Source organism: Lepisma saccharinum, chromosome 20 (genome assembly GCF_977018435.1).
Source record: "Lepisma saccharinum chromosome 20, izLepSacc3.1, whole genome shotgun sequence".
Lineage (NCBI taxonomy): Eukaryota > Metazoa > Arthropoda > Insecta > Zygentoma > Lepismatidae > Lepisma > Lepisma saccharinum.
The window spans coordinates 24705659-24732076 of NC_139248.1; the positions used below are offsets into that span (position 1 = coordinate 24705659).

At 37.5% G+C, this 26418-nt stretch overlaps 1 protein-coding gene across 2 annotated transcripts in view; it reads right to left on the bottom strand.

Moving 5' to 3' along the window:
• Positions 1 to 20322, bottom strand: part of LOC146003823 (acyl-CoA Delta-9 desaturase-like) — a 60928-nt gene extending 40606 nt beyond the window's left edge. Inside the window, exon 1 of one of the 2 annotated variants that reach the window (XM_083142247.1) lies at positions 20292 to 20322. The gene's annotated coding sequence lies outside the window, so the exon portion shown is untranslated. Of the gene's footprint in view, positions 1 to 2939; positions 3112 to 20291 lie in introns of those variants that run through there. The other variant, XM_083142248.1, reaches the window with a different exon arrangement.
• Positions 20323 to 26418: the final 6096 nt, after the last annotated feature.

The window sequence follows — 26418 nt, forward strand, 5'->3', positions numbered from 1 at the left end:
TACAATCTTCTTTGGTTACACTCATGGCCATATATATAGCATAGGTGTCGGTAGAAAAGTTTGTCGGGGGGGAAGGGGGGTCAGGGCTTTGTTAAAGTTGAATAGCATAAATAATAATAATTTTAATATTGTTATTATACAATAATAATTATTATAGACTAATAGAAATAAATTTTATTCTAAATTTATTATTGTCATTACTATTGTTATTTCCCGAGAAGACTCTTTCTTCTTCTCAATCCACCAAACAACCATTTTTCATAATTTTTAATAATTTTATGCAGTTAGTGTACCCAAATGCAAAGTTTTTCTATTTAATTGCTAACATATCAACACAAATGTTAGCGGATTTTTTTTAAAAAATTTGAATTTGGATTTAAAATTTTGGGTGCGTCAGCACTTAGGCTATTTTGCACCCGTCACTTTATACGGGATCCAGCCCCTTACCAGTACTAAAATACAGGTAACATAATTGTAATGTCGTCTCGTAACTAAAATATTAAAATAATAAAATTTTCTGACCGGTTAAAAGCTGAGGCTGTTAAGAGGCACTCAGCACACACGGTAGCCGGACAATTGCGATGACGGACAATTGCGATGACGGACAATTGCAATCAACACAGTTAGAAGTGAAAGGACGGGTGAACAATTGTGATGACATTCTAAATCTTCTATCAAATTGAAGGATGACTTAACACCCCGTACAATACCTCTTACAAGAGAATTATGTGAAATATTTATATATTCGGCTGGGAATTTGGTTCAATTCAATCAAGTTTTTGAATATGGGCTAGAACCAACAGACACCTTTTGAAGTCACCCGTTGCCTCATATGTGCGAATACACTTTCCAACTCTCTCGTCGATTTTAATGTCACGCTTTTTCCTTTTCTGACCTTCTAGATTAAGTTCCATCCGCATGTACTCGATGTTGGTGTCTTCTGCTTGGTTCTTGAGGCATGCCAGAACTTCATGAATTTGTGGATGCGGTCTTCCAAGCCACCTATTTATTTTGTTGCTCCAACCTTCTACAGCATTATTAGTTCTGTGGCGCCTTTGGTCAGGTTAGGTTAGGTCCTGATCGTCGAAATTGTGTGTAAAATGTGTAAAATGACCTTCATCATCAAAATCATCGCAATTGTCCGCGATTTTGGCTTCATCGCAATTGTCCGCCATTACAATTGTCCTATACTCGCACACACAAGGACAAAACACAGGACAACACACAGAATTATACTGGTCGTAAGGCCAGTCGCCAGAGCCTCGTTCGTCTGCAGTTCAGGGTGTACTACGTGGAAGTGAGGTTGACAATTGGGTGTGCTACGTGGAAGAATCACCCCTTTTTACCCGAGGGAAAATTTTAGTCATGAAGTTTATGTTGTATGGTGTCTAATAAAAAGAACTTACCTTTATTGTTAATTCTACTTTATGCGCAGAAAGGCTAATCGGGACTACAGTGGGATCCGAACCACTATGTGCCTTCACCGGGTATCAAACCTTTGATGTCTTGATTACAAAGCGACGACGTTACCACTACGCCATCAGGGAGGCACTGTATTTTTTGGAATTTGGAGAACTGTGGAACTATTAATGTTTTTAATTAAATAGTAGAATGTGGAAATATAACCTTGTTTCTCTATTTTACACATTTTTTCAATCTAATTCAGATATTACTTTGGTTATTTTATTCGAATGATGAGTGTCACTGCATCAATTTTATCATATTGCCACTCATCATCATCGTCGCGATTAGCCAAAAGTGGCATAAATACAAAAGAAAGATAGGGAATTAATTAGTTCTCCCAAATTTACGCCTATTAGTTATTCTCCTTATACAGCCAACATTTGCCTCATAGATGTCTTTGAGCCTGGCTACTTTTAACTGGGATACCCGGTGCAATGGACTCTTTATAATTCGAACTTCAAGAAGACACGAAAAAAGTTCGAATTAACAAAAACAGGACGACATTAAAGACGATTTCAAGGGGAGCAAAATTCTGAATTATCTAAGTTCAAATTAAAGAGAACACAGTGTAATATATTTCTATGTCATGTTTACTACAAAAATTTAGTGGGCGAAATGTTAAAACTTTGTTCTCTTTCAGAAACTTTATTATTAATATTTTTAAAACTTTTAAAAATATTTTATGAATTTTAATGAATAAAATAACATTTTGTATTGTTTCATTTCTACACTGGAATCATTAATTATACCAGAGTATATGTTTTTAATGAGCTCCCGCGTAGACAAATAGATGTCGTTTTCGCATTTGGTGCAAGCGGTCACCATGGTGGAGTGGTGAGCACAGCGCTTTACGACTTTAGGGGTCCCGGGTTTGAATCCTGACCTGTACATCGGTGTGAGTGTCTCTTCATTAATTTCATCACTCATCCTCATCGCCGCGATTAGCCATAAGTGGCAGAAAAGCAACACTACGTAACACAAATGGAAGTTCCCAAAATTTCGGTGTTGACCCAGAATCGGAAGGACAATTGCGAGCTACTTGAAAAGAAGAAGCGAAAGCCAAAATGCAGCGGCGATGGGACTTGATGCGCTCACTACGCGTCGCCCAACAAAAAGGCAGGCCCTGTTTAAGTCTGTGATTTAAACAGAAAATGGAGTTGAAAACGTTTAACAAATTCCTAAAACAAGACGTATAATTATAACTTATCAATCTTGCATCAGAAACATTCTAAATATAATCAAGAATTGCTGAAAATAATGAGAATACGTGTCGAAATGGAGAAGAAAGACTGGAAAAGCATAATTTAAAATCATATTAAAATATATATGGCGTTTAAAACATTTAAGTAATTTGCATAGAAAAAGGAGGACGTATATTTTTAAAGGTTTTTTCCGTGTTTCTCTAATATAATTAAATAAATAGTAATAACTGGAATTAATGCGTATTCAATATCAAAGCGAAAGTAACAACTCACAGTTGGAAATTTCCCTTTCTCCGAAAGATCTTTTCCATTAGATGGCAACACTGAAGTATACCGACCGTAATCGTTCATCTGTCAATTTCACTCTTGCACAATATCCCAGGAGCATTTTTTCCCAGGTGGAAAAACCTGTAACACTTCCACTGTGTGAGGAGTCCTGCGAACACAATCGCTAAGCAGTGTGGCAGAAACTTCCCACCCCACCCACAGGAAATGGATCTGCCAACTCTGCTCCCCGCTCCCCGACCTCCCACAACCTCGAATCGATTTCTCCGCTTGCCGCCAGCGCAACATCGTATCCCATGAGGGGGAAGGGGGTGACGTTCCCTTTTATGTTTCGCGAAGGTAGTACACGATGCAGGAAGAAGATTCTACCATGTCCTGTTCGAGGAGCATAGCGATGTGGAGTTCATGCAGTACTTTCTATTCCATCACGATTTTATGAGTGGCTGCAACCAGTGCCGTCACCAAAAGGGGGACGTGGGGGTCTTGTCCTGCTTTTAAAAAAAAAATCCTTGATACGCCACTGCAACGCGAATGTGTTGAGTTTTGCTTAATCGGATTGGATTGATTTGGTGTTTTAAGTACACTTTATGCACAGTAAGGCTAATCGGGACTGGACCTACAGTTTAAAGTGCGATCCGAACCACTATGTGCCTCCATAGTTTTGTTTAAGGGTGTTGAAGGGGTGCGGGATGAAATTTAGAATTTAGGGGGTGCGATGTTGAAAATGAAATATGCATGCATGCTTTAGTCACTACAGTAAAACCTCGTTAATCCGAACTACGATAAGCCGGACTTTTTCTCAATCCGGACAGGCAAAAGGAAAAAAAGCAGAATGCAAGGTTTTAATGTGGCTAGAAGTCAACAAGAGAACTTCCCAATGAAAAGGCAGTCAACCACTGATGAATTTCTGTTTCCCGCAGACTTTGTACTGTACTATGCCCTTTAAATACACCAAAATAAACGTGTTTTGTTGCTATAAACGGAGTTTTAATGCACTTTCTACTGTTCTTTTTGGTTATTTCAGTTAATCCGGACTTTCGTTAAACCGGTCAATTTATCCTCCTCCCATTAGTCCGGATTAACGAGGTTTTACTGTACTTAAAAAATCAATCAACTTTTTGTGAGCTTAAAATGTGAACATTTACAAATGAAACTGAGGACTACTACTAACTTGCATGGCTTGACCCAAACAGCAACATGTTTTGTAATTTGAAATGAACAAAGATTGTTCAAGGTGCTTCAATGGCATATAATGTATGTATGTAACAGGTGGTTATAATTAAAGTGACGGTGTTCAGAGTGGTACAGCACGGGCTGTAATGAGAGTAGCAGTCTGAAACTTCGTAGATATGCTAATGAAGCAATGCGCTCGCGAATTATGCAAAAAAAAAAAAAAAGTTCCAATTTTCGCCACCAGGGTAAAAAATGGCGCTGTAAGCAGTCGAAACTTGGTATAGTTACAGGAAAAACACTATAAATCGCAGAAAACAATACTCTTTGTAATAAAATATCGCTACAATTTCACTATTCGAATTACATGAACGTTACTAAAGGAAAAAGCAACAAGCGTCGCCAACAGCAACCAGGGAGCTCACACAATGGTTAGGCAATGTCACCGACTTTGACGTCAGAGTTACGGAAAATTCCACGTTTTGACTGCTTACAGCGCCATTTTTTACCCTGGTGGCGAGAATTGGAACTATTATTTTTTTGCATAATTCGTGAGCGCATTGCTTCATTAGCATATCTACGAAGTTTCAGACTGCTACTCTCATTACAGCCCGTGCTGTACCAATCTGAACACCGTCACTTTAATTATAACCACCTGGTATATTGTAAGAAAGACAACAATAGCTGATTCTTGTAAAGACTGCCCCCAATACAGGAAACTAAATACAGCCTTTTTTGAAGATTAGAATGAATGGCTTGCCTATTGCAGACAAAAATAGCGGCCTCACTTCAGCTCTATGAAGCAATGTCCAGTTTGCCATAGGCCACGTGGGAAGCGTCTCTCTTTCCCTACGACAGTACGCCAATACCTAATACATACGCTCAATATAACGACGTGTTGTTAATAAGGTAAAGATAAAGTTTAACATGCGAATATAGCGCTGTTCCATGAATGCGCATTTAAGGATGCGAGGGTAGGGCCCCAACACATTCTTGATTTCGGTAATGTTGAAGGTTATGTGATCAGCACCACGCTCAGGCCGCCTTTACCCCACACGGTTGCCTCCAGGTACCCAGATTTGAGTCTGGGTGAGCTTTATGTGGGGACAAGGCTGGAAAATTCCGACCTTAGATCGGAATCGAACCCGGATCTCTCGCGTGGAAGCCAGACCCCATACCGACTATATCACCGCGGCTCTGTGGCACTAGAAGAGTTAGTAGTGTTTTAATAAGTTTTAAAAAGGGTGTGAGGACTGAGCGCGGAAGAAAATGAAGGGGTGCTTGCCCCCCCTCCCCCCTGGCGCCGCCTCTGCAATTGAGCATTACAGCTATCTCCAAGCCTCGACAAAACATAACCCCAGCTAACAATCGCTGGCCACAAGGTTCCTTGAGGAATACACTACTAGAGTTGATGAGCTGTATCTCTGCGGGTGACCTTGACAAATTCGCGCAGATACATGTCCGTAGATGCTACCTACTCGCCGTTGAGTGGTCGACAGCTCTTACAACGTTAGAGGAGAATGACACCCATTGGCTAAAGCAGCCGGTAGCTCCTCCCTTTGCTACGGCGCAGCCAGTCGCGGTCAAGGCTCACCCGCAAAGATACAACTCGTCAACTCTAGTAACATTTCGATAATTAATGGTTAATAATTACTTGCTTTTTACAATTATACACGCGATTTGTAACCGATGTCACTACTAATTGATGTTGAATTCATTAGGTGAAGAAAGTAGATTAGGTGAAGAAGAGAGTAAATTTTACCACTTTTGTTTAATCGCAGCGATGAGGATGAGTGATGATAAAACTGATAAAGGAGCATTCACGAACATCCATGCCCAGGCCGGGATTCGAACAAACCCGGGACCCCTGGCGTCGTAGTGCGCTGTGCTAACCACTCCATCACGGAGGTCGGTGTAACATTGTACAATTGAGAGGAAGTCATATAGAGAACAGGTTATAATAATAAAAACCTTCGCCAAAGGGGGTTTCCGGTGGAGAGATGCAGTCAAACGGGTTTGAAACCCGGCAGTTTATATGTTTATACAGCATATTTGTACAGGATGTATAATCTTAGTTCGACCGGTATTAGTCGATTAGGCCAAAAAAAAGAAAAAATAATAATTTTCTATTTCCTTCCAAGTTTGCGACACCCGTGTGTTAATTGGTAAATGATTATTCCGCTGTGTACATTACATAACATCACTAAAGCTGTTTACCGTACAGTATGACAAATGGCGCATGCTATGCGGAAGGCTTGCGGGGGTTGCAACTTCAGTTCCTATTATTGACGTCCCATGATAATTGTGCTTGGGCTGTGGCCCCACTCGGGTGGTCATACTTGCAAGAATTCTATCTGTCTCATCCATCTTCTGTTTTTAACTTGTTTCCTTTCTATCTCCCTCTGTTTATCTCTTTCTATCTCTGTCTCTTACTCACTTGTTTTGTCTTGTTCTCTCTCTCATTTTCAAGTTTATTTTCTTTCCCTCTTTTTTACCTTTTGTTCTTTATATTTTCTCCCTCCGTTTTTCATCCTTCCTGATTATCTATTTTTCTTTATTTTCCTTTCTGCCACATTTCCTTCTTTCTGTATTTCTCTATCACTTTTCATTCAGTTTCTCTATCATTTTTTCTTCCTTAATTTTGTTCATCTATGTTTCTTGCTCTCCCACCTCTGTTCCAATGTATTTATGGTTTAAATTTTATTCGTTCTTTCTTTCTTAAATTCTCTTTTATCTACATTTCTTCCAATTTCTTTTTACTCCATTCTCGCACTCTCTGTCTCTTTTATTCCCCTCTTTTCTATTTCTTCATTTTTTTAATATATTTTCTTCGCTCTAATTTCCTCTTTATATTCTATTTCTCTTTATTTTCTCTTTTAATTTTCTAGTTTTCTATCCCTTTCCTTTTCTATATTCATCTCTCTCTCTCTCTCCTTTTCTCTATATCCCTCTCTCTGTGTAATTACAACTCTACCATGAATAATCCTTAGGCAATTTTATTGGGTTTATTCTCACCGTTTCGTATGACTGCTTTCATTCCCATTGTTACGAGATCGAGACGAAAGTTTAAATCAGTATTAGGAAAGTTAATTTTAAAAGAACTGAGCCAGCCAGAGTTACTATTTTTTAAAAATATAAATGAAAATATAATATAATATAATATAATATAATATAATATAATATAAAATATAAATGAAGACTTGGGTTTCTGATACTTAATGTAGGTCTTCATGTAGCCCTGTTTATATTATTACAACAAATGAATGAAGGACAAAAAAATTAGCTCTACTTAATGACAATCTATTTTATTTTACTGTCTCTGATTATATATTCATGTACCTTAAGCACTTTCTCCAATTAAGCAATATAGTTCATTAACATTTCTTTATTAGCTTAGTAAATATAATATTCAATGCTTAAAGATAATTGCATTCCAAGCTCAACAAGGTTCGCTCACCAAATGACTTTTTTCTAGTTCAACTACTAACGGAGTGGCTGCAAAGAGATTATTACACGTGCGGTGTAGTCACGACGTACAGTCCTCCGAAAACTGATTACAGGGATTACATATTTGTTTGAAATACATAATATGTGATGACACAGGCAATTCCACGAATGTCCTTTCACTTTGACATCAAGAGAAGGTGCATAGTTGACAAATATAGCTGTTCCTTCGCGTTCCAAATAGCTATACTAATCGAATTTCCAATTGGCGGCTGGGAAACAACGAATCAGCGATCAGTTGAATTATCTTCGACTGACATCGGGCATTTTCGCGTCACAAGGCACCGAAAGTTCCTAGCGGGACGAAACAAATGAGCGTCGTATACGCAGCATGTTGCCAAACGTACTGTAAAACGGGCTGGGGGGAGTTGATCAGCGGCGTTGCTGGATAAAAGTTGTACAATAGTACACAAAGCACGGAAAATTAGTACACAAAACACCCAAACACTGTACAAAGAAGCTAATAAAAACAACTAACAAAAACAGACGTGGCAACGTTGTAACGGGAGAGCGATGTTACCCCTGCAACTTTTACTTCGCAACTGAGGTTGTTGACCTTCGACGAGCAACATGTCCTCGAAGGCGATTGGTGGACAGATGAAGCTATGTAGGTCAGCCGCCAGTTGGAGCCACGATCAGTATAGTTACAACTATAATTTCTCATAAAAAGTAACTGTTACATGCATCTGCGTTTCAATTATAACTAGTTACTTACAACACTAACATCCGTGTTAGCATAGCGGCAGAAGTCTTGGCTTCGAATCCCGGCAGGGTGTTCTTTGTCAGAGTCCACCTTATCGATTTCATCATATCATCACTCATCCTCATCTTCGCGATTAGCCAAAAGTGGCAGAAAGCAAAGTAAATAAACAGAATCAATCAAGCAAGTAAGCAAACATAGAGAAAAGTTTTATCGTTCACGAGACGATACGAGATTATGCCAAGTCTCGTTCCGTCATGGTCCCGTGCTCTTCGTATGCATTTACCAGTAGCACCAACTTTCGATAAACAATGGATGCACTGAAATCGGAGATTTGTTTTAAAATTTTATATAATAATATACTACGTCAAAAGAAAGCTCAGAAATATCCCTAAAATGAATTTTTTTCCCTTCCCCAGAAAATGTAGGCTTCTATATTTAAAGAACCCTTTCAGGACATTCATGAGAGTGTAACGGCCGCCATGTTAGGCAGATTTCAGTCGTATATTAGCATTTATCTTATTCGTATACTTTCAAGTTAAGAACTTGGATTAAATTATTTATACTTAATAGTGTTCATAATTCATGTATATATTTACGTTTTATCTTATGTTATAATATTATTCGCGTATTTTTGCAACATTTATTCAGAATCTATAGGCTAATAATTATCCCAATTAATATATGCAACGTTTTCATGGTTTTTCAAATCCAAAATGGCTAGGATTATTACTATCTTTCACGCAGATTTTGTTGTTTAAGCACAAGTTAAATACATTTCTTCCTAATATCGATTTTTGTTCAACAATGTACAAGATTGAAGTAATTTGTCTTAGTTATAAACTAAATCTTTATTTAATCATTTTTTATGTGCAAGGGCAAATATGAATTATTAGATAAAATCAGTTTAGTTATTTCTATATAGTATAATATTGTAATATTATAGCAAAGTATTTCTCCCTCGTTTTCAAGAAAATATCGTTTTCCTATTGGCTGTTTATATTAGGAGTGAGGGAACCACGCTATTTGTTTTTGGCGATGTAAAAACTTCCACATTGGCAATTTTTAGTGTCTGTCGATGTTCATCAATTTTAGGGTTCGTTTTGTATTTTATGTGTTCTTTTTTTTACCTGCCTATTTAGAGATGTTTTAGTGCCTGTCGAACCTCATCCTTATATTCTCAATAACAATGTGACCACGGATAGTGTAAATAATACTGGATACTGAAAAGTATCATATTAGAGATGTAACATATTATTATGAAATATTTTTATATCACTTAGTAACTAAGTTTTGAAAATTATTTAAATCTCGTATATCATGATGAAACATTCTTTTTTAAGCGGATGAATCTTGAACAACTGGAAAATTATTGTGTGGGCTCGAGCCCTACAGGCCCATGTAAGTTGACGCCACTAGTCTTTTTACCGCTCTTTCACGAGCTTACTTTCTTTCTTGCAACATATTTCTACTCTGTCAAACTCCTGAGCTTCGTGGATTAGCAGGACTCGTGCGTCAACTTATGCAAATTATGTTGGTTTAACTCGAGAAAGGTGAAACCAAACAAGGTGAAACCGGAATGTGAGTTTTGGAAACTGACAAAGGAGTTACGATTCGAGTTGATGCAAACAGTCCACAGGCAGAGCGTGCAAATACATACACGGTGATTCATAAGTCTGAAACATTTTAGAAATTCACTACAGAACGGGTAGTGGTAATGCTGATGCCGATAAACTACAAACGATTCAAGTTTTTATTGGAAACCACCCGAGCACATAGTTACCATAGTTTGCCGCTAGGAGGCAGTAGTACCAAATATGACGCTAAGTAAACGACAGAAGGCGTTTTTTTGTGTTGAAATACGCAAGAACCTTGTCCACTGTGGCGATTTCGAGCAAAATTTCGGAAAGAGCCCCCTCTCCCCGCTAATATCCAGGAACTTCGCAACCATATCACCACGACTATTGCACTGATCGGCCGTGAATGCTTACACGCGAGTGGGAAGAAATGCAGTATTGGTTAGATATTTGCCGCGGCAGCAAAGTTGGACACATAAAACATTTGTGAGGTCTGTACAAAGAACTTTTAGAATTTGTCGCTATATCAGAATTACGACTGTCTGTTGTATCGTTCATCTGTAATAAATTTCTCAAATGTTACACAGACTTACGAATCACCCTGTATTTGTGTTTTACTATGTCAATCTGGCATATAAAGTCAATAATCATTAACGCAGTTAATGGAAGTTTAATGCATAATTATTCTTTAATGTGGCATTAAATCGTGATTGGTTATTTGTGTGTTCAATTATTGTTGTTAAACACTCCGGCGTTCATAAGGAGGCTCAGGGTAAAGTGATATTCGTACAGCCTTCATTTCCATTCGTTGCTAGAATCCGATTACTTTCAGAACATCCCAACTAATCTAGCTAGCGAGTCTAGTAGGCGTGTAGTGCGTGAGCAAGAGCGTTAGCGATAGGTGCAGAGCTGAAATGACGTCAGCGGCTCACTTGTATATTGGTGCCTTGAGTAGTTGTGACTCGCTCCTAAGCTGCCAATACAGAACATCGTCTGTACTATATTTCTCCATTTATCATCTTCTTCATGCTTATTCTTCTCTTCCTTTCTATTCACTCTCCATTATGTTATTCCTTTTCTGCATATTGTTTTCTCACGCTTCCTTTCCCCTCACACACTCTCTTGTTCACTTTCCCTTTACCACACTTCCTCTCTTTCCGGTTTCCACTCTACTTGCCCGTCTCGAGGGTCTCGAGGATTTGATGTCTTTTCTTCTTACGCTGTATTTTTCATTGTTTTTGTGTTTGAATTATGCAACTTTTTAAAACTAGATGGCACTGTTTCCTCTTCTCATATATTTACCGGAAGCTTCTGAAAGAAAGTTCGACAATATCCAACCGGTTCTTGGGAAAACGAAACAAATAAAATACGGTATTGTTTGTTTGTTTCAATCGTTTGTCAAGTCTCGATAATATATATAAATTGTTGCACACATAACAGAGCCGAAGGAGGAAGTTGGAACTATTTCATTATTTATAATTTCCTCAAGTCACCTAATTGCCGTCAATGTTTGCCATGTATTTACTTTTGTTTATACTTGTTTTCCTTCCTCATTTCTCCTGGCATTTTTATGTCATCTATATTTCAAATTAACCTCTGTTTCTCCTCGACACACACACAACTAAATGCATGAAATCAATTTGATGCACTAAAGTGTTTTTTTTTTGCCTATTCCAAGAATCAGGTTAACGATTTGATGACTTTTGGTGCATCGTTTGTAAAGGTATCGCCAGAGTGCATCATATTATGATGCAAGTGACCTGCACTGCAATACATCAATAGATGCGTTTTTGATACACCTTTCCGCATCTTTAAACATTTGACCTGACCTACATACTGTATGCATTTTTTTTGCATCAGCTGATGCATTAGCTTTTCTGTGAGTATTTTCCTACCTTTTCTAATCTCTGTTTTAGACTGTATTTGTACAGCATAAGAAGCTACTGACAGTACCCATTATCTCGGGTAGAATGCTGTTAATTATTTTTTAAAAAATATAATGCGTAGATTAGGAGGGGAGCGGGGGCAAAGTCGTACATACTTTGACTCCTATAATTAAATAGCAAATTTTCAATGACATTTCTACCACCCCCGTAGATATAGGCAACACACATAACGCCTTGCCTGGAAGCGAGTATTTTCATATCTAGGTGTCCCATTTATATTGCCGTTGATTGTACAATAATTCTATTTTATTCATGTATCTTCAGAATAACTGTATCGGTGTTCCTTATTTTAAAAATGTACTGTAAAAATGGCAAATGACTCGTATATTTTTTACCTGAGAAGTTTGAAACTAAAAATCTAAGTTTACATAATTAATTCGTGAAAATAATATTGTCATTCTTAGTATAATTAGTTTGAATTGTTGTTTTTTTAAGTTCACTTTATGCACAGAATTGCTATATCGGAATTGGATCTACAGTTTAAAGTGGGATCCGAACCACTGTGCAATGTGCCTTCACCGTGAATCGAACTCGTGAAATAATAATAATTATTATTATTATTATATTTTAATATAATCAGTGAACTTTGATATGTATAGGAAATATTCATTAACACTTTTTCAAGGAAAAATATTGTAATTATTAACCAGTTTACCATTAGTGAATAACAACCGTAACCAATAGCTAGTATTAATATTAGAGGTATTTAAATGTTATTATCATCGGACTAATGAAAGTTGAGACCCTCCTATTACCTCTACAAATACGCCAGTGGGTACAGCTGAACACACGTTTCTAACAAATCAAACCTTATCGCTATGAATTCACGCTCTAAAAAGAGAGATTGAGAAAAGGAAAGGACATGTCTTAATATGAGTCAGGGGAGAAAGCTATCAAACTGATTTCCAATACACTGGAGGCAATTTCTGTTTCGGCGTGGTCGGCAAAGCATTTTACACATCTGGTTTTCCCCACTAGTAACAGATGTGCAAGAATTGCGTGATGTTAAGTATTGCAACTCTTGATCACTAGCGAAAGGATTTTGAGGTGCAAAGCTATGGTAGGGAAAGGAGGGGGGGAAGGTTCTGAAAATGTTTGAAAAAAGGTGCTGATAAAATGCCTTTATTCAATTCTCTCTTTTTCTGCGCCTTCTATATACGGATGATTTTTTTGTTGCAAAGTTGTATGTCTGTCCACTGCACACGCTCTACTAAGGGCTCTAAGACATTCATAATATACTCGTATGTTGAATATTAATCAAAATACTGAACGATTTGGAAGAAAGTAGTTCCGTAGATTGAAGCAGACTGGAACACGTCAGGAAACAAAACAAAGTGGAAGAAAAGTATCACGAATGCCTTCGGGAACGCTAGGATGTTTGGCCAGCACGTGGTCAACCCGGTTTCGTCGCTCTTGCTGGATATTATCTTCAGACATTTGAAGTTGTCCCAGAACAGAGACGGAAGTAGGAAATTAACAGTTTAGGTACCAACAGCCAGTACCTTCGAAGCCAAGGGCGTATCCAGGGGGTGGGTCCAGGGGGTCCGGACCCCCCCCCCTCAAATTCATTCATTTTTTTAAAAAATACTATGGTAGATTCAACATACTTTCCAATGAGACACTTGATGTGGCAGGTATAGAAAATTCTCTCTGTGTGCACGGTTTGTGGATTCTCAAAATAACATCACCTATTTTTTTCCCTTTAGTTTCACACTGGGTAGTGATATACCAGCTGAAAATCTGACTTCGGTTAAACGGAGCTGTCCGAGTGAACCATCCAAAGCAAATGATCTTGTAGCCGCAGTTGAAAAGGGGACTGTCTTAATTGTACTCTGTGAAAAGGTTTCCATTTTTACTGTACAGTTTTCAATGTATTTAGAGTCCTCATCACAATTTAGCCTCTGCTCTTTCTCACCCAAGAGACGTCACAAAACTGCTTCAGAGACTTCAGGAGATTTCAGATGAGTTCAGCCAAATATTTCAAACTGCTTCTGAAAAGTGTCAATGGACATTCAATTCTGAAATTACGATTCCAAGAATAACAAAACACCCCTCCCCCCAAGATAACGAGATCATCCTACCATTATAGACGGGGGATCCGCCATTGCCCTTAGGGGATAGGGGAATGAGGACTCCTGTTGGACCACCCAAATTTTTATTTCTGAATACGCCCCTGTCGAAGCCAGCAGTTATTATATGTTCTTGTAATTTTTGTTACATCAATTTGCTCTTCTCACTTTCAATGTTAACCACTATAATTAGTAGGGAACGGAAATTTAGGTATATAAATATTTATTTTCTGCGATAAGATAGAGACCCTCGTTTTTGCCAAAATTCTGATCATAGCCTTATATGTCAACACAGCAAATTTTATTTTACATAAAATCATATATTTTCCAGTTTTCCGTATGTAAATAAATATTTTGTGAATTTTCATTTTAAATAGTACATAAAATTGCTCGTTGACTCCAGCTTCCTCGAAGAAAAAAATGTTTATTCTCCGCACCTCTTTCATATCGAGAGTGCTACGTTTGTTTTGTCTTTGAACACGCTCGCTGGTAGACTCTGGCGCCTCGCCTACGATCCTATTGTGGGAAAATATTACCCCCACTGGATCTAACGCACAAGTGCTAATGTCTAAATGTACATGCATTTTTGGGAAAAACCAAGGTTTTCAAATTTTGTGCCAAATTGCACGTCTTTTGGAAGGGGAAATAGAGGAAGAGGAAGCTTTGGAAAACTTCAGCTTTCGTGACATTTCGTACTTCAAATATGCAAGAATTGTTTCTTGTGACGTGGAGCGATCTTTCTCACAATATAAGATGCTTTTTAGAGATAATCGTCACAGATTTACAGCGGAGAATTTGGAAAAAAACTATGGTGATTCACTGAAACTCTTCCAAAAAATAGCTCGCTAAGAGTTAAACATTTAGAAACGGATTTCAGATGTTTAAAATGCATGTAATATTTTGTTTTTGTTACCAAATGTTTTCTATTTTTGTCACATAATTTCCTGCTTTTATCACATATTTTCAACATTGATGACAAATAAAAAATAAATATTTCTGAGTTTTTTAGCACATAAAGTTCAGTTCCCTGATAATTAGGATGGAAGACGAATTTTAAAAAGAGGCAAAGATTGTTTGTCCATGTACCGTATTTCGTCGAATATAACCATTTTTTCAGGTTTTGGAAGTTGAAAATTCAATTGCGTCCTTGATCCGAATATATATACGAGGGTTGTTCCGAAAGTTCGTGGACTGAGATCACTATTAGGAATCCGAGTCAGTACGAATGTTGGTGTGAGTTTCCTTTTCGAAATAGCGCCCTTGAAACTCTATACACCTATTCCAGTGATGCACTAGCTTCTCAAACACACGTTGCAGATCATTTTCTGAGAGTCGGTGTAAGGTAGTGATTGTGACAGCTTTCACTTCCTGGTGCGTGCTAAACTTCCTTCCGCGTAACTCTTTTAAGTGTTGGAAACGCCAGAAATCGCAGTGTGCGAGGTCTGGGCTGTATGGAGGATGGTCTAGAGACTGCCCACCAATTTTCTCCAATGCTGCCATACCTTGCCCTGCCACATGTGGCTTAGCGTTATCCATTCTTCACTCAGTGAATGTCGCACCCATCTTGCACAAATATAAGACATTGTCAGGTGTTCCTTAACGATTTCGTGACATCTTGCTACACTAACATTCAGTTTAGCTGCCAATTCACGAATCGATAAACGTCTATCTTCTTTCAACAATGTCTCTGCTTTCGCAATGTTCTCATCGTTCACTGATGTTGATAGACTCCCACTTCTCGCCTTATCCTGCACATTGCGTTTACCTTCCTTAAAATGCTTCCAACTCTTGAATACGGTCGTCTGCCCATTGCTTCGTCACTGTAAGCTTCTTTGATCATCTCAAACCTTTCCTGGCCACTTTTGCGTAACTTCACACAAAATTAAATAGCGATCCTTTGTCTGGTAATTATCGGTATATTATTCTCATCCGCCATTGTGATACACTCTGCAGTTCGACTTTTATAGCGAGCAATCAAACAACAGCTGCGCGTTGGTTCACTCGTACATTAACAAAGCACACCACAGGCTATGTTCACGTGCAACAATCACAGACTCGGCTTACACAGAATCGGTGCAGTGTTGCCAATCACGAACTTTTGGAGCCTCCCTCGTAAATATACCACAGTATTAGGGTAATATTTAAAGGAGTACTTGCCAATTTCAATAAACAAGATATCTCCTCGATTTTTTGCCGAAATACGACTATTGATAAAAACCATCCTTGACGAAATTTACTCATGGCATTGTTAACGGCATGGGTAGAAAAAATATAGGGCGCCCGTTAGCCATGGCGCCTGAAAATGTTTACCTGGCGACTAAATTTTTATATCCAGTTCTATTTCTTTTTAATATTTATAGTTCGATTACGGAAATTTCGATTAATTTTTTTTAAATAACGAGTACGGTATGTGTTGGCGATATTAAAAATACTTCAATTTTCCGCCACCAGATTGAAATATGGCGCTGTACTTCCATGATGGGTTGTAATAATGACGTAAACTGCTCCAATTGGTTATGGATTTGCCTTTACCTTCCAATCTTGCAATAAACGATAGATTATTTTCTCGCAACTTCCAGCCACTAACAAATGTCTTTCTAATTAATAGCTCAGCTTTAACGTGAGTGCTGAACAAAAGTTCGGAAGTGATCACCATGCCATTAAATAAGAAAGAACGTGCATTGCTGGTGAAGTTGTTTTATCAGAACGGTAGTAATAGTGCAGCTGCACTGCGAGGCTATCGTCATGCGAAAGGACTTGGAAAGGGGGCCATGACGATGCATGGGTTAAGAAAGATGATGAAGAAATTTGAAGAGACTGGAGATCTGGGTGTTGCAGCAGGAGGAGGCCGCCGGCCGATTGCAGAAGAAGTTGTCACCGAAGTGGCTGTTGTAGTGGCGGATTTAAAGATTTGTACACCTGACTCATGTTTTTCAATATTCATTATTAGAGCGCCACATTTCAACCTGATGGCGGAAAATTGAACCATTTTTTTTCGCCATCCTCTTCCCCATGGTCTGCATAGTGAATTCACCAAATTTCAGAGTTCTACGATGCCTCAAACAGGCTACAGAGGGCTCTGAGTTGGGTAACTTTAATTCTGGCCACCCGGTATCATTAAATCAAAATATTAAACATGCGATTATAAATTTTTGCACTGTTGCTAGCCGAATTAAAAAATCTACAGCCATATGGTAGAGTCTGCCATATATTGGAATGTATTGCCTTGGTATTCATGTTGTTACCAGTTGAGCCTTATTTAGGAAGGCCACTCGGGTGCATTAACCCAAATTTGCATTAATTAATAAATAAAATGTTTTAAGATCACGTTTCGTAGCTTGTCTTAGATTTATGGCTTTCTTAGCTCCTTTTTGCCAAACAAAAAGCTGGCACCTGACTTATTTTTAGTTTTCTCTACCCCTGGTTAACGGTAGAGGAGAAGGTCTAAATATGGGCGAAGGTTTAAATATGGGTTTTGGAGGTATCAGCGCTGTCCTGCAGCCTGGCAGAAGCTATTGGAACTGATTATCTGTCAAGCACAAAGGTTGCGTCGACAATTCGCAAGAGAAAGTGGTGGTTAGTTTCGGCCTTGGACGCTATTATAGAATTGCGACCTCCGAAAACTTTTTGCAGGTATGTTTTAACTCGGCGTTTTCTGAATTATCATCTGCTTTGTATACGTTATGATATTAGCGGTACATAAAACAATTGTGGGCTTTTATAATGCCATGATATGTTTGTGAAATATGTATCACAGAGAGCGAAAATAAATTGAAGAAGAAAAATAGCGTCATGGTCTAAATATGGGCTATGACATGGGGTCTAATGTTAAGATCACATTTTCAACAAATATTTGGATGTTTTTCTTAATTTCGATTTTTCCAATTCCGCGTGATTTTCAAAACAACAGATTATTCGCAAATATGATTTTTATAATGTTTTAGGGATAAATGACTATTTTTTAAAAAAATTAATTGCTTTTAGTGATATTGACACTAGTAGACCGTATTTAGACCACAATTTTGAAATATATCATTTACCTTAGCATGCTATTACATTTAAGTATATATTTCATAGATATGCATTTTAAAGGCAGGTGCATGATATATTAATTTTTGTCCTCCGAAAATGACAACATAAAAAGGGGGGGCCCATATTTAGACCTTTTCCTCTAAATGTAACAATAACGTAAGAACATTGCAAATTTTAATTATACTATACGGTATTGTTCTAATAGACTACAGGTGTATACATCTATGCGCCTTAAATTCATAAACCACCCCCGTTATAATTATTCTTAAATTAATAATGTAATTATTTTTACTCAAAAGATTAGTTAAGTTTTGGTCTTTCAAGGGGTCCGCAAAAATGCTGCGCGACACTTTCAGGGAGTCGAATTATCCTGGATATTATGCAAAATGTTAGGTTTCCATTTATTTTGCACTAATATTGTGAGAAAAACTAAAATTTGTAATTACATAGCAAGTATTTTAATATTCTGATTCAATTTTGGAACATTTTGAAGGAAAACTCTGATAAATGGATGCCTGTAATTCTAATGGAATACTTACCCACTAATATTAATATTTTGATCAACTTTAAATTGTTACAATTTTCCTTAAGACATCAGATCATGGATGCAGCAAGAATTTTTTTGGGGAGGGGGGTTTAGGCCGCTGACATAAATAAATGAATGAATTAGTTATATTTTTTGGGTGCATCGACATGCATTACCATTTGCAGCTTTCAAAATATGCGAGGAAAACATTCTCTTATCTGAAACCCTTACCTTAATATTAATAGAGGAGTCTGAAAAGTCCCTTGAGAATGGTTAAAAGTGCAAGGTTGAAAAGGGACCTGCACAGGAGATACACAACACATTAAAAAGATGCGGATAGACTCAAAACTTCCTCAGAAACAGGTTAAGAGGCCCGCAGTAGAAATAATAATAATAATCACATAACAATAATTGTTATAACCGAGCAATAATAAACTTATATTATATTGCCAATTTATTAATATTATTATTCTTGGAGAGACTTTATCACTCCATACACCAGATGAGTGAACATTCAAAATTATTTTTATTTATTTTTCACTTTTTATACAGTTAATATTCTTAGTTATTCTACTTTGATATTAAGGTACTTTAGTATTATGCGGACTACCTAACCTAACCTTACCTACTTCCAGTTTTAAAATTGCTTCAAACAGTCCAGTACGAAATTCCGACAACTATAAACGCTGGAGAATGAGGTAGTCTGTATAATACTAAAGTACCGATATTAACTTCCGCAAAACTTGTTAGAGAAAAATCTTTGAAATTTTAGTTAAAGATTTCGTTGTTGAATCTCATTTACAGAGTTTCGAAAACTCATTTATACTTTGGATAAAGAGGTAGAATATTACAAAGCATAAAGTTCTGACCTTGTTCTTACGTTTTACGCTCAATTATTCGAGAAAAATATTTTATGTTATTTGGTTCTATTCTGCTAGAATAGTCATTAATAGGACTTCGTTTTTGTTATCGACAGTCAAAATAATGGATTTTTTAAAATTCGAAGTGACCGGTTCGCCACCCCCACCTGGTGAAGCAGTAGACACTGTTCAAGGTAAATAACAAGTACAATCCTTGGCATGTTTAATGCAGAAGATAACTTAAGACTCACGAGACCTGCCGTGTAGCCCAGGGCAAAAGACCACGTGACCGGTTTCCCGTTAACTGAGAAATTATATTCGTTACAGATAAGCATGAAATGTTCTGGGCGCGTTAGCATTAGCATATCATGCTTGCACCTTAGAAATGATCATTAACAAGTGTTTATCAATAATATCACTATTAAGAAAACAATAATCGGTGCTAAACCGAGCTAGAGTAAGATTCGCAGCACATATAAGAAGCAAAGCCTTGTTAGATTAAAATTGTTGCAGTATTGTTGAATGAAACTACAACGTGAAGAGCAGGTTGTTAGTATGTAGCGATTTTCTTTTGACTCGCGAAGTTATCTCAACCAAGAAAGAGGTTGAGAAAGTGTACATAAGTATTCTTTAACAAGTTCATCGTTTTTCTCCCCTTGCACAGACTTGGTTAATTCAACCAAGAAACAGGTTCAGAAAGTGTACATAAGTCAAATAGAACAAACAGATCTTATTCACGTTGAAGTTATTCTTAAACAAATGCTTCGTTTTTCTCCCCTTGCACATATATTTGTAGATACAGAAGGCACAATGTAGGCAAGAGAAAGATTGCTTTTATCACCGATAACCACAGCTTTGATTCAGGAGTGAATCAACATCAGTTCGAGAGTCGAAAAGAAGGTCGTTATTCACTAACACCTGCTGAAAACACGTTTCCATCGAAATTTGTCACTCACCGTTATTCGCTTCTGTTATCGGGAAACACAAGTTTGATACTCGGCAAGTTCCGACGAAGGTGAGGCCTTTTTATCATCTTAGAAAAGAAGGAAAAGGAGGCGTGCTTCCATGCTCGCTACTTTCCTTTCTCACACTGGGGGCGGGGGGAGAGATGCCGGTACCGAAAAGAGACTCAAGCCTACAGAGCATCGCTGTGGTGGAGAGAGTGAACGATCACATCTCAGCGGAGACGGAACGTGTTGGATGTTACCTGAGTGACATTTTTTTATTTTTCGCCACATATTACGCGGCTATGACAAACGGTACGTGCTTCTGTCATTCAGCAATGACATGCACATACTCTCCCCCCCCTCCTTTTTGTGCACACAGCTCGTGCAGTGTCAATGTCACACGAGCACGACGCCTCCGTAACCTCACTCCAGTTCCAGATAACACGTTTTCCAGCAGTGGACAAAGTTAAAAGTAGCTTTGGATTGCGACAGGTTTTCCAGAACAAGCTACGATAATTGCACAAGAGGAAAGTGGTCCTTTTTGCTAATCCACGTGCGATTTGGTCTTGAAGCGTGCTTAGTCGCTTCGGGCTGTCTTGACAACGACTTTTTTGTGTTCGCAAATATCACTCGTTTTGAGTGTATTCCAAATTCTGCAAAATTTGATTGGCTGATTTGCTGGCGTGTAATTGTACCACTAGGTTATCCGCGACGGGAAAGAAGGGTCAGTGGATCACAATGAGTAAGAAGGTAGGAGAAAAACGTCAGTGTTCTTCGTTATAGGTGTCGTAGGGGCATTGTCCTGTGGTGACAATAAAAACTATGAACATATCTCAATACAGATCCGTTCAGGATAATTTTCGTGTAATAGTTTTCTAGTGTTGTAAGGGTCTTTCGATAAAGAAGCTAACGGTTCGATACTCGGCCGAAGCGCATAGTGGTTCCCACTTTAAAAGTATAGTTCCAGTTCCGATTAGCTCACTTGTGCGTAAAGTGAACTTAAAACTCAAACTTTCCCTAACGTCGTAGCACTACTTTCAATTACAAATATCCTCAAAACAGCGCATGCAATCTCTTTTGCGCTTTAATGAGATCTTATGTTACAGAATATGAATTATCAGGACGGTTCCTCAAAACAGTACATATTTTAGAAAAATATCGGGGAAGATAATTCAGAAAAAAATCTTCAACTGTTTAGAATCGTGCCAATATTGAAAACTAATTATACGTGTTACGAATCCTTCTCAAAAGCTTTTACGTATCTTTTAGCGTGGACTTTCTGTATGTAAATTGGCATTATCGTAGCGCGGTCAGTCACCATTCCACTGTTACAAAAAATTACCATGATCAAACAACGGTGGCTGAAAAGTGACATCAAATAAAGCAATAACAAACGCAAATCTCTTGTAAATCCCAGGAAACAATGCGATATACAAGTTCTGGTGAGTGATTCTAAACAATTCTGAGAGATTTTGCAACATAGGAAATGCATCTTATACAAACTCAATGTAGGCCTATGTAACATGTCACATTTCTTAGCTGAAGATATCTTCTTGTCGACCACTCTTGCCTGAAGTCTGACCTAAATCCCTACTTGAACGCTGCCTCTCATGTAATAATAACAGTAATAATACATCTTCTTGTAAAGAATGATAAGTAGCATAAGAATAATTTAATAATTATTTTATGAATAATATCATATCATAATAATAATTATTATTATTGCCTTAGAAAGTGAAAGGATAGCGTAATAATACACAGAGATTTGACAGCTATTTGTCGTTAAGAGTGTAAAAATTTATTAAAAAAGTTGTTTTGAGAAGAAAACTAATGTCAAAATAAATAAAGTGCAATATTTTTTAGATAACAAAAAGGTTGTTTTTTCCATCCAAAAAAAATATTTGACTTGAATTTTGATATTTAGCATCGCTTTTCTACCACTTTTTGCTACTGGCGACGATGAGGATGAGTAATGATGATATGATGAAATTGATGAAGGGACAATCAGAAAGAACACCCATGCCCAGGCTTGGATTTGAACCTGGGACCCTTGCCGTCGTAGCCATGGAGGTAGGCTAATAAAAAAATGTAACCCCTGATTATTATTTTTTGCATATTATTATTATTGTATTTTAATTTTCAGACACTGTCAGTACAACACTCTTTCATCCCAACCGAATCCCTATTTTCACGGTGGGAATTTCAACTTCGCTGGTGCTTCCAATTATGCAACTAACCTGATCTTGTTTTGACATACTTAAAAATATAAACATTACTGAAATTATATTCTAAAAAAAGTACCATAAAATCGTGTTTAAATATTTCAATAAAAATAATAGTTAATATGCAAAAATTCGTTTGTCAGAGAATAATATCATGAAGTGAAAATATTATTTCATGTGAAACAATGTAAATTCACTACACCGTCAAAATTCAATGGAAAGTAAGCAAACAGAATTATGATATAGACTATTATTGGATATGATTGCAACTTTGATAGAGAAAATAATAGTTTAATATTGAACACACTCAGTTTTGTAATTAAATACAATGAACGTCGCACCAGTGGAACATCGGAAATGAAAAGAAGCATTAGTTTAGAAATGTTCATTAACATCGCATAATCTTGGTTTTATCCTCCCAACACGTTCTCTTCATTCCTCTTAAGTCATAACATGAAATATATAAATTATTTGGCGTGCGCAGGATATTCGAAAGATGGGGTTACGTGTACTTTTTAGTAGCGAGTCTTCATTTTGCCATCTTTTCCTTCCTTTGACGTTCTGTTTTTTAGGAATACTGGGCTAAATGGCAGTTATGACCCCCTACAACCGCTCCCTTGGGAACGCCACTGTTATTTGTTTATTAATTGTAATAATGTTTGTATTGTGATCGTACAGGACACTTGCGCTTCAGAGTAAGGATTGTTACAAACCTCTGAAAAATTTTGGTTGCAGGCCCCGATTATATTGTACACACCAGGACCCGAACTTATACCTACGTCTGGCAATGTTTATGTTATGAAACTACACTTTTCGGATCTCGAAAGTGCATTCTAAACGACAAAATGTTCGAGTATCTCCTTTCAACTAAGGTAAACGAGGAACGATTAATAGAGGCAATATATTGATTGAATCCGAAATTGTGGGTGCGTCAGCACTTATGCTATTGCACACGTCATATTATACGGGGTCCAGCCCCTTACCATAACTAATATAACATTACTGTAATGTCGAGGGACTAAAACATTCTTACCTGGGTTAAGATCTGAGGCTGTAAAGGAACACGCAGCACACATAAGGACAAAACACAGGACAACACATACACACAGCGCTACAGAAGATTATACTAGTCGTAGGTCCAAACACCAGAGCCTCGTTAGTCTGCAAAATGCAGTCCAGGTTGATACGCACCCACTTATTGTATCATTTTAAGTGTTTAATATGTTAAGTATCTATGATGACATAATTTGTTTTGTTCAATTGGGTAGTCTGTTGTGGTTATGGACTAACCTTAAAACATTTGATTGTGGGTTGTTAGGAGAGAGATATTATGAATGTTGCGGGATAATGGAAGTGATTTTGGAAATGTGAATGTGTTAATTTGTGTAGTCAAGAACTATTATGATCTTAATACAATTTTGTTTGTAATAAGGAGTTTAATTGAGAGTGCAAGTGTTATATATTAACATTAACTGACATCTAAATATATTTTTGGTGTTCGAGAGTTAGTAAGGTTTACGTAAGCATATCCTTATCTGATTTCCCACAACCTGAGGGCTTCATAGTAGGCTGATAAGTCTCAGGCTCGCCGTTGAGGAATAAACGTAAGTTGATCCATTGAGAATAAACCGGGGAACGTAACAAGGTGCACTACGTGGAAGTAAGGTTAACGTTTGGGCGTACTACGTGGGAGGTTCACCCCTTACACCCCAGAGGAAATAGATGAATGAAGAAGCAAGAAGAATGTTTACACTGGAACGCATAAACCTTCACGGTTCAAAGGAAATGTGACGTTCCTTGCGTTAGACTCTGTAAGTAATGGCGCAAAGCTACTTGCGTGGAATTTGCAATTAGACGGACGTGGGTACGAAGTGCCTGGTTTGGTTGCTTCGGTCAAGGACTGGTCTTCTGCCTAACGCGAGTTACATCACAAACTGGCCTGCAAGGAAAACCGCTCATGACCTTCCATGAAGTTCAACCACGGCTTTCAATGCCAGAATTCAAGAAGAGCGATTTGGTCAGTGAAACGAGTTAAAATGACTTAATCTTGTTATATAATATGCAATGTTCAGAAAGGAAGTTCGTTCTATTCCTATTAAACGATTTAAAAGAGATGAAAGCATTATATTTGTTTAATAGATCTTACTGAAGTCAGACACGCACGTTATAATCAGCGTTCAATTTGGCTCGGGGCCAAGATAGCGCGTGACTGCAGACGGCGAGGCATGGCGCAGATTCCGGCATTTTAGGTCCATAACGTCCCTCTTTTTTTTTTTACCCATATATCTTTAGCATGCAGAAAATTATATTTACATAGCATTAACCTGTGTTATAAGAGTTGCTCAAAGTAGTGACCAATTGCATTAACACATTCCCGGCATCTTTTGACAAAATTTTGATTGACAGTAAAAGTTCCTCTTCCGTAATTATTGTAAGTTCTGTTTCTCTTAATGTTGGAACACGTTGCCTAACTGTTTCTCTACCTGTAGCTGCAACACCAGGTAATTTCTGTGAAAATTGCCCACAAACGTCTCGATATGATTCGGTTTTCACGTAAGTGTCATTGCTACGTTTGGCACGAAGGATTAGCGAAAAGAGACCCGAATGAAGTTGCAACAAACTTAAGGAAGTTTCTGCTGACGAAAGATGAACAAGGTGTAAAACAGGTAGCGTTCTTCCCCGATGCATGTGCATCTCAGAACAAAAACAGTATCCTGCCTTCTATGTTCGTTTATTTTTTAAACAATGAAGCCCAAAACATCAACACCATGCATGTTTTCTTCTTCGAAACGAGTCACGGACAAAGTGAAGGTGATGATGCTATTCACAGTAACAATTGAAAACTCACTTCGACGGAGTGAAGATATCTTCATCCCTGCCCAACTCATCCCGGTAATCAGGATGGCAAGAAAGAAACAACCATATGCTGTTCATGAGTTGCATACTAAAGACATTTTAGATTGGAAACAATATTCGCAATACCTGCGTATCCTAAAAGTTAGAACAACAAATGAGGGTCAACCCGTGGACTGGACAAAAGTCATGCAAATTCAAGTGCGCACGGGTTGTCCCAATATATTTATAAAAACATCGCATAACCTAAACACACACTCAAGTATATCACTTCCTAATCCACGCAGTGCTAAAGAGGACAATTTACCACCAAGGGCTTTTACTTCAAAGCCAAAACTGCCTATGAAAAAATACCAGGACTTGCTATCATTATGTCGAGGAGTAATACCAGTAATTTCTCATCTTGATTATAAAGACTTCTATGTCAGATTACCTCATTAATTGCACAACCATTTTGCGTCTATTAACTTTGTATTTGATAACAGACTAGTGTTGGTCAATGTATTACTATTTTGTTCCTTACATTTTATTTCCTGAATTTTATTATTCTTGAAATTTATTTGCGGGTACGTCTAGTGTTGTGTGAATTTCTCTGTTTCTCACTGTTACGTATTAAACTGTTATGGTGTATGTTATCATTAGTGTATTAAGGATTGGCCTAATATTTAACTCTGTATAAATATCCAATAAATAAGTTGAAAGTTTTAGCCTTGAACTGTAGATTTCGCAGTTTTAGTGAAAATTACAATGACGAATCAAGATAAAAATATTTCAATTTTTTGTTTTTTTTTGTTTTCACGAACTGACGAATAGATTCAATGAAATCCTTTGTTCATTTATTGTTCATTAAAATTCTTTCTACGGTGTACTTTCTCATGTGAACCACCTTCTCACACAGCATTTATTGTTATCTCCAAATATAGTTTAGCTCGAATATTTCTTTCAATGATTCGCAAGTACTTGGCTACTTTCAACTTCCTTGTTCTCAAAATCAATATTTTGCACATTCGCCGGTTCGTGAGAACATCGACGATATATTTAAAAGATAAACTTTGGGAGAC